Here is a 9,232-nt window from a genome sequence, read left to right as displayed (position 1 = left end):
GGTGGATTCCTACTACCACGATTTTGCACTAATTGAGGATAACCTCTACAACACCCACAATTACTATAATCATAACCTAATCGATCTGATCCATCCATATTAACCGCTAGTAGAATTGATTGCTAATTACCCATCGATCCACACATATTTCTCATGAGTATGGCCATGGAAGTAATTACTGTCTTCTGAATAACTTTGGGGTGGATGATTTCGTTGACCTAAATGGACACATACATACATACATAGACATGTGATATATATACAATACATAATACATACATATGTAGAAATATAGAACACACACACATGTATAGAACATACACACACATATAGCACATACGTATGTACACACATGCGATACACACATATAACACTATGTACATGGACACATGCCATACATATATATGCACATATATAGGACATACACACACATAACACATATGTACATGGACACATGCCCCATATATAATACATACATATGCACATATATAGAACATACACACACATAACACATAGATACATTATACATACTCACATGCCATACATACAATGCATATATATACAATAATGCAATTAATACAATATGATACAATGCAATATAGGTAGCCCGACGGTAGGTCAACATTCTTGTAATAATTGTTTATAAGTAATGAAAGGATATATTCTGGGGAAAAGAAGAAAGGGGGGGGGGGGGGGGGGAGAGAAGTTGGAGGGTGATGGATCCTGCAACGGCCTCACCGCCATGGAAGGTGCCATGGATCTTGCCACTGCAGCCACAACCCTGATGCTCATGAACCAAGCAGTGCAAGAAGAAGAAGAAGAAGAAGATCAAAGCACCTCCACGGCCCACTGCCATCTCCTCCACTTGCAATCATCCAGCTCATCCTCATCCTCCTCCTCCTCCAGTGGTTGTGCCAAGGTGGCCCTCCTCGAAGCAGCCCTGGAGGCCAAGGTCGTCCAACTCATTGTTTCCGGAGAGTTTGAAACCCTACTTCAACCTAACTTGGGGAAATCTGTCCCCATCGCTGGCCACCATGTATGTGTCTCATTCCATGATGATGCCTCCACGGGGCAACGCGTGTGGGAGTGGCATGGCCACATCCTTTCCCTGCATGATGATTACCATGACCATGAAGATGCTTCATATTCCCTTGAGCATGTCTATGGAAACTTCTTTCAGCCTTTGGCACATGCATGCACAACCAACAAGATGAAGATAAATGATGTCAACAGGATAAGATAGATCAGAATGTCATTCTTGATAGTTCAGCATCACAATGCCGACCTCCCCTTCTTTTGAAATGACATGTAATGGGGAGTCATAAACCTTGGATAGCATGTGTTGTTGCTCTGTGGTACCTAATCAAAACAAGTTCAATATATATTGCTTTGTGTTGAGACAATCAAGGGAGAAATCGGGCTATGTGATGAGACTTGCCTTGCCTTGCCTTGCTTTGTAGTAAAAAATTATGTATGGCTTGGATTTCTATGATTAACTCTATAATTTGATCAGAGAGAGAGAGACCTTTTTGACATAGACATAGAGAGAGACTCGCTCAAGCACGCACAGATGGAGCAACGTCATCGATGGGTGCTTACAAATATGAGGAGCTATGGAGGAAGAAAAATTTCAATGTCATGTGATTCCTTCTTCATGTTCGTTGCTGGGAGTATAGGCAACTTCCTGGAATGGTTTGCATCACTCGCCCTACCCAGCCAAACAAAACTCATCGTCTCGGTTACAAGAAAAAACAGGGCTATGTCATCTACCGTGTTCGTGTGAGGAGGGGACATAACAGGGATGTCTCCAAAGGTATTTTTTATGGTAAACCAAAGAACCAGGGTGTTACACAATTGAAATTCTGACGTACTTTGCACTCTATTGCGGAGGAGAGAGCTGGACGAAAGCTTGGAGGTTTACGTGTGTTGAACTCTTACTAGATTAATCAGGATTCAACGTACACATATTTTGAGATTATTCTTGTGGATCCAACTCATACTCTCATTCGGCAGGATCCTAGTATCAATTGGTTGTGCAATCCTATGCACAAACACCATGAATTGAGAGGTCTTACTTCTATTGGTAAGAAGTATTGTGGACTTTGAGGGAAAGGTCACAACAACTATAAGTGCAAGCCTTCAATTCATGCTACATGGAAACGCAACAATACGGTGTCTCTCCACCGAATCGTTGATGAAGTTAGTGTGTTTGTGCTCAGAATGATCTAGATGATGATTTTATTCTCTTGAGAATTGAATGGATTTCCTTGTTTTTTGTCTTAATTTCAGTTGTTACCTTGGTAATTTTGTTAATAAATGATGATGAGTTTTGGAGAGAGAGAGAGAGAAAGGGGAGGGGGTTGGATGTGGGGGAAAAAATGGGAGAGAGACACAGAGAGACAAAACAGAAAACAAAGAGAGAGAGAGAGAGAGAGAGAGAGAGAGAGAGAGAGAGAGATCCGGTATTTTCTGTATATTCTGACAACATGATGGGTTAATCACACTTTACTAGTGTTAATGGTGGCAGTTGCGGAATTCGCAATTGGGCTGGCCATTCCGGTGGTAACTTCTCAAATTCATGGGACCATTGTTGTGGAATTTCCTAATCACATGAAAGGTCAAACACCATTAAACTCATTGCAATTCATTTTTCCTTCTTGAATACAAAGTATACTTTGGCATTAAGGGAGGAGATATGATTCAAATCTCTCTTTTGAAAGCAAACTTACTAAAATCAAACACTTTTTTTTATTCGGCCACTTCTTGCTTCAACTTTTCAAGCCAAGATTAGGGTTTAATTTGATATATGAACCCGGGCATATACAGGCTTTATGAGGCTTTTTCATAAAATGAAATACTCCTGATAGAAAAGCAGGGTCCCATTCACTTTCTTTGCTTCCACCATCCACTTGCTAGAGGCTCTATGGTTTCTAAAGTTATAACTTTTAATATATTAAGAACAATTTAATAGAATCACCATGTCTAATACTTACTCTTTTATAGTCCTAGAGAGAGAGAGAGAGAGAGAGAGAGAGAGAGAAGGCGCCATGAGCGTGATCGACCTCTTCGAAGTGGCCCTCCTTTAGCAAGCAAGGATGAGCTACAAGAAGGTGGGAATTTGTTGCCATCAAGATCCATACCATTTTCCGAGGGTTCTTGGTTTAGTACCATATCAATTTTTAACCATGTTTGTATGTGTCCATGTGTGCATGTGTATTTGCATATAGGCATGGCTGTGTTTCTATGGGTGTATTTGTATGCATGCACACATGCAATTGCAACATTCTCTCTCATGTTTTTATTTCCATGTTAATTTGTGTATTTGCTATTGTCATTTCCAAGGCAAGAAGAGCTCTTTTGGTCTTGAGAAGCCTCATGGGGTGGTGCTTTCTTTAGGAAGGACCCTACCAAGGTTGATTGGAGTAGATGTTACATTTTGAGGCAAGTTTTGGAGAGTATTGTTGCAACGTGACTTGCCTGTCGTTGCATTGTCCAAGTATGTATTCGTCTTGTGACCTTGGTGGATATTGAGCCTTGTTCTTCACTCATTGTGGCATGTTTTCTCCTTTTTCATGCAAATAAAATCGTGAGAAATGATTAAACATTGTTCTTCTTAGGAGCTTGGTAGAAACCAAGTTTGGTTGTGCATATTGGTCAAGGAATGTATAATAGTTTAGGAAAATAGCTTTATGCATTCATTGTGTTTCCTTTTTATTCCTGCAATTAAAAAGAAATGATGAAAATATTTTTACTTTAGGAAACCCTAATCCCAATGATTTTGGACTTGGGATGATGGCTATCCACGACCTTTGCAGAGGCAGAAATAAATGTTAGTAGAAGATCCCTGCATATGGTCACTTTGGTCGTGATGACCCTGATTTCACATGGAAAACCGTTAAGCCATTGAAGTGGGAGAAAACTTAGCTCTGCATAACTTTTGATTAGTAATTGTTAGAATGAAACAAAAAATCGACAAAATTTACTATTATGACTAGGGGTTTTGGTTTATGGTCTATGTCTTTCTTTCTATAAGAGAAGTATGCAAAAATAAGAATGAAATGGTTGGAAAGGAAAGTATAGAGGAAGGAGAGGATATTTTGCTTATTCTAATTTTTTCCTCTTAAAACTCCTTGTTTTTTACCAAAATGAAGCTACTTTCCCATTAGTTAGGAAGGATTATTACATAGAGAGTCTACAAGAAGACTTATACACACATCGGGGAGTCTTCCTCCAATCAAGTAAAAGAAGATGAGCCTACTTACAATGCCTTGCGGCCTAACTTAATGTAAGAAGCTACCTATATCTAAGGCGATGCCCTTCAATGTTGCCTAGTACGAGTCGGCTCTTGGGGCCTACAACGAAGAGAGGGTGGCAAGTGAGTAGGAAACAACCAACGTGGGAGCTGGTAGTTCCACCTCGGGCCACTCCCGCCTTGCGTCACCATAGGTGTGTTCCGCCATTTCTGCCAAAAGCGCCAACGGGCAAAGACCACGTCGTTGGAGTGGCTGCAAATCTCTTCCAGTTGCCCTCATAGGCAGCTGATAATCGCGAACCATATGTCCATGATCACGTCCTCCGGGGGCCGTACTGTACCTTGGAAAACCTTGAGGCAACGCGCTTTCCATATATACCACAAGGTCAAACCTGCGATCAACATCCAGATTTCTGGAAACCTAGGGGATGCGGGCTGCAAGCCTCTTTCGAAACGGATCTTGACGATTTTGCCTCTCGTGCATACATAGCACCAACTATTCGCATTGACGGTGTCCGTCCACCCTTCGACCGAGTGATCAATCCATGTTGTAGTGCTCCACGAGGTTGTTCCTTCAACTTCACATGCCGCAAGGAGGTGAGTCACTCTATCCCAGACCTTTTGAGCTTGAGGGCAATCCCACAGAAAATGTCTCAAAGTCTCAATAGGTCGAGAGCACAGTGGGCAGCCTAACGGGCCACCACGTTTATCTAGCCATTCGCCAACGGGCACCACATTATGACCAATCTGCCACCAAAAGAGCTTGATCTTTTCAGGCATGTGGAGATGCCAGAGACCCTTCCAAAAGGTAATGAGCGCCTCATCGGGGATGCCCAATGTTCGCCAGCCATTGCAAAGGGGGCTGCCTAGCTGCAGCTGCAAAGTCCGACCCAATTTAGTGGTGTAATCGAAGAAGTGATGGAGTCTATCGTCATGTTTCCATCTGAAATCCCCTGGGTCCCAATCCAGATCGACAAGGGGGCGACAACCGTATACCCTTAACCTCCAATGGGGTTCCACCTTAGCAACATCCAGGTCTGTCTTCCAGATGTTGTCAACCTGTGCCACCACTCGGATTGGGTGCCAAGAGCCCCTGCTCTGATTGTCCCCAAAAGAGGCTCAGGAGCTCACGGGCTTCCTGAGCGAGCAAAGGCGTCACTCCTAAATAAGTGTTGATCACAAGATGAGAGAGATATAGCTCGACACTCGAACCGGCAACACTTAGTCCTCCTAATTCCTGGATACCTTAGCTCTCCTCCAACCTCCCCTTTTATAGCACAAGGGAGAGGTTGTTATATCATTGATAAAAGCAACCTTCTGGACTGCGATTTCCCTTGATTCTCTCCCTAGATGATATTCTACGTGCGTGTGGGTTTGTACTTATCATTCGCACCTACATAGTACCCCCTTTAATACTTAAACTAAACTTTACTATTTACATGTTTGTACATAAAGACATGTTCGCGTGCATCAATGTACACCCCCGTTCACGTGCATTCAATCTCTTTTTCACCTTGTGGCCAAAATTCTCCACATCACCGGCAACCAGAGATCTTTGACCACTAACATGTCCCTCATCTTCGACTTCCAAACTGGGTAGTTGGACTTGGTGAGCTTGAACATGCCACCGAAGGAATCTTCCATCTTCTTTCCGTTGTCGTCACTCTGATACCAGATTGTTGAGAAAAATGATGCTCGGCCATAACCAAGTATTAATCACACAATGGAAGAAACAAGAAAAGAATGGAAATAAGATGACACAGAATATTTACGTGGAAAACCCTAATAAGAAAAACCATGGGACCCCTTAGACTCGAATAAATCACTATATGTGAGAAGGTACAAACAACAACAAACTCAAAGGCAACGATCTCAAACTCTATATCTTCATCTTCAGACAATTACAATAGAATGACCTTCTGTAACATGCACACTCACTCTTACTTACCCCCGTCCTATCTCTCTCTATACAACAACTACAATAATAGCGACTACCATTATGATTTCCCTAAGTTATATTTATACTTATATAACTTTAGGGCTATTTTCAAATGTAACCTCAACGGCCCACAAGAAACCTATTGACAAATCTGTCCCTGTTTCCGGTTTACACCGGATACCGTTTGAATCCATCCGGTCCGGTTTCCGAATATCTTCTAGATCCCATTCGGACTAGTTCTTTCTTTCGACTCGTCCGGTTCTCATCTATATCCTATCCGGAGGGACTGGTTTCCCAACATGGGCTTCAACACAACATGGATTAAGGGTGTTTCTTGTCTTTATAGGAATGCACGTAGTTAGATGTTGTTGGCAGGAGGAGTAGGACCTCAATTTAACATTTCTCGGCCCGTCCGTTGGGGCTGTCTGCTTGCACCATTTTTATTTCTCTTGTTTGCGGAAGCAATGCATGTATTTCTATCAGCACAATCTATGGGCTTGTGTGGTTTGGTGATGCCAATAAGTGGACAAGATATATTGGACTCTAAATTTGCAGACGATATTGTGTTATATGTGGATGGGACTCTTAACGAATTTGCAACAAGTAGAAGGGGCTTTATTACAGTTTTGTACAACATCCAAAGCTAATCTAAATTGGGAAAAACTATTGCATTTTGGGTGAGCAAGGAATCACCACCTCATTGGGTATTGCATCCTACTTTCCAACGGGCTCAAAGGGGAGTCGCAGTTAGATATCTTGGAGTGCAGGTCGGTATTGATTTGGCCCCATAATTACATGTTGCCCCATTATTATTAACTTTGACGAAAAAGTTATTCTTATGGAGCCATGCTAAGTTATCTTTGGCCGGTAGAGTGATAGTTGCCAACGATGTGCTACTATCTACGATATGGTATATAGCTTCCTCTTGGATCTTTTCAAAATCAAGCATTGGACAAATTAGAACACTAGTTCCAAATTTCATATGGGCAGGGGAGGATAGGAGCCATGTAAGAGCGAAGGTGGCATGATGTACGTTGATTACCCCAAAGCAACATGGTGGTCTGGGGATTATTGATCCCCTAGATCAATGTATGTCCTTGTTAACAAAGTTAATAGTTCGTGGCGTTTTACCAGGACATGCCCCTTGGAAATAACTGCTTATGGAAAGACTGTATCGTTGTGCTCCACCTATGGGTGGATTATGGAGTGATAGTATAAGATGGATCTTTATACTAGACAAGAAATATGTTATGACTAGGAATTGGGAAGACAAATTTTTTATAATAGTCTGCTAAGAGCATGGGAGCATGTACAGTAAGGATTGGGACATGTGAGGAGGAATACTTGAGACAACACTTAGTGTGGAATCTAAATATGCATTTGTCATAGGAGATTGGATTGGGCCAAGCTCGATGCAAGGCCAGGAGCATCAATTGATGCATGGAAATCCTTTCTTACTTTGCATATGAATGAAAGGTCGGAATATTTTACCTCCTTGAGAGGGGAGCAGATTATGTGGGACCAGGTGCAAGAGGTTTTTGGACACTCATCCTCTATGTTATGGTCATTTAATCCTCCTGGGTGGGAAGGGGCATTTACACGGCTTCAAGTGATGGTGGGGGTAAGGGGATATTTGTCTTCTAGATGATTTCAAGACTATGATGTGGAGGAAGATGATGTTATACGTAGATCAACGATATAACCAAAGACCTTGCAATATGCTACATTCTCTAAAATAACCCTTGATAAGGTTGCTTTTTGGTGGAAAGATCCATTTGACCGTTTGGAAAAAAGGCGTGGTTTTTTTCAGTGCTCAATTAAGATTGGGCGACACATTTTGACGGCTCAACGTAGGACTACACCACGGGCTAGTCTATTTTGGACCCATCAAGGGGTCACATCCGAATTTTTAGCAAAGTTTTGGAGGACATTATGGGCAAGGAAACAGGATATAAAAATAAATGTCTTTCAACTACTAGTAATACATAGAGCATTACCAGTCGGTCAATGCATCTATTGTAGTTGCTAGACGGAGACATTGAAGCATTGCTTGTGGGAATGTCATGTTGCACAACAAGTTTGGGGAAGAGTGTTCCAAATTCTAACCTTTATGTGTAGGGATGGCAGTTTTTCGTGGGGTATGGTATTATGGGCTACGATAGCACAAATGATGTGGCCATATGAGGCATGTCCAAATGATACGATTCAAAAAATTAAAGAGGAAGGATAAGGGTGGTGCAACGAAGTCATATGGAAATTCCTTATATGTTAAAAGCAATGCAAGAGATTTGGGAGTTGCAATGCACCACCACAATGTGGTTTATTTGGACTACTAGATGTTCTAAGGTGTTTGATAATACAATTGTTCATCCCATGGAAAGTGTACGAAACATTTGGGTGCATATGGTGCATACCTTAAAAGGGCGGTATGATGAAATTAAAGGTGAGACAGATGTTGCAGTGTTGCAACGCCTCGAATTTATCGCCTACTAGAACAAGGGTCCTTTTCTCACATTATAGAATGCAAGACCCATGTGGTGCCTAGCACCACCAGTGTGGTTGTTCCCACCACCAATTACATAATTAGGTTATTGAGTGGTCTATCCTTTAGGGATAGGGACCCATGGAAGAGTGCAACATATCAAGGGAAGCTTGACAGTAGGTCAACAGTCTTGTAACAATTGTTTATAACTAATGAAAAGATATTTTTGACTTTATTTTCTGAATTTAAATGTGATAATTTGAAGGAAATAATGTTTTTTAATGTGATCTTGACTCTCGTTGCTTGAATATGGAATGATTTAGCTTTGAGGGGTTTGCCCCTATCAATTTAGATGGGGGTCGCGTCTTAAGGCTAAACAATCTAGCACTAATACTACCTACGAGAATGTTTACATTATACTAATCTATGACGAGCCAAGTTTGGGCAAATAATTGATGCATATATACATGGACCATTAAAAAAGTTGTAGACATAGCATACATACATACATACATACTATATATATACATACATATATAGTGATGAGTTCAAATGAAAT

General features: G+C 41.4%; 1 pseudogene; it reads left to right on the top strand.

The window, feature by feature from the left end:
• The first annotated feature begins 1,572 nt into the window (after nt 1–1,572).
• LOC147858657 (large ribosomal subunit protein eL15y pseudogene) lies at nt 1,573–2,302 on the top strand (annotated as a pseudogene).
• The last annotated feature ends 6,930 nt before the right edge of the window (nt 2,303–9,232 follow it).

Source organism: Azolla caroliniana, unplaced genomic scaffold (assembly GCF_043228905.1).
Source record: "Azolla caroliniana isolate FFs.n. ecotype wild unplaced genomic scaffold, voAzoCaro1.0.p SCAF_10, whole genome shotgun sequence".
Classification (NCBI taxonomy): Eukaryota; Viridiplantae; Streptophyta; class Polypodiopsida; order Salviniales; family Salviniaceae; genus Azolla; species Azolla caroliniana.
This window is presented reverse-complemented; position numbering and strand designations above follow the sequence as displayed.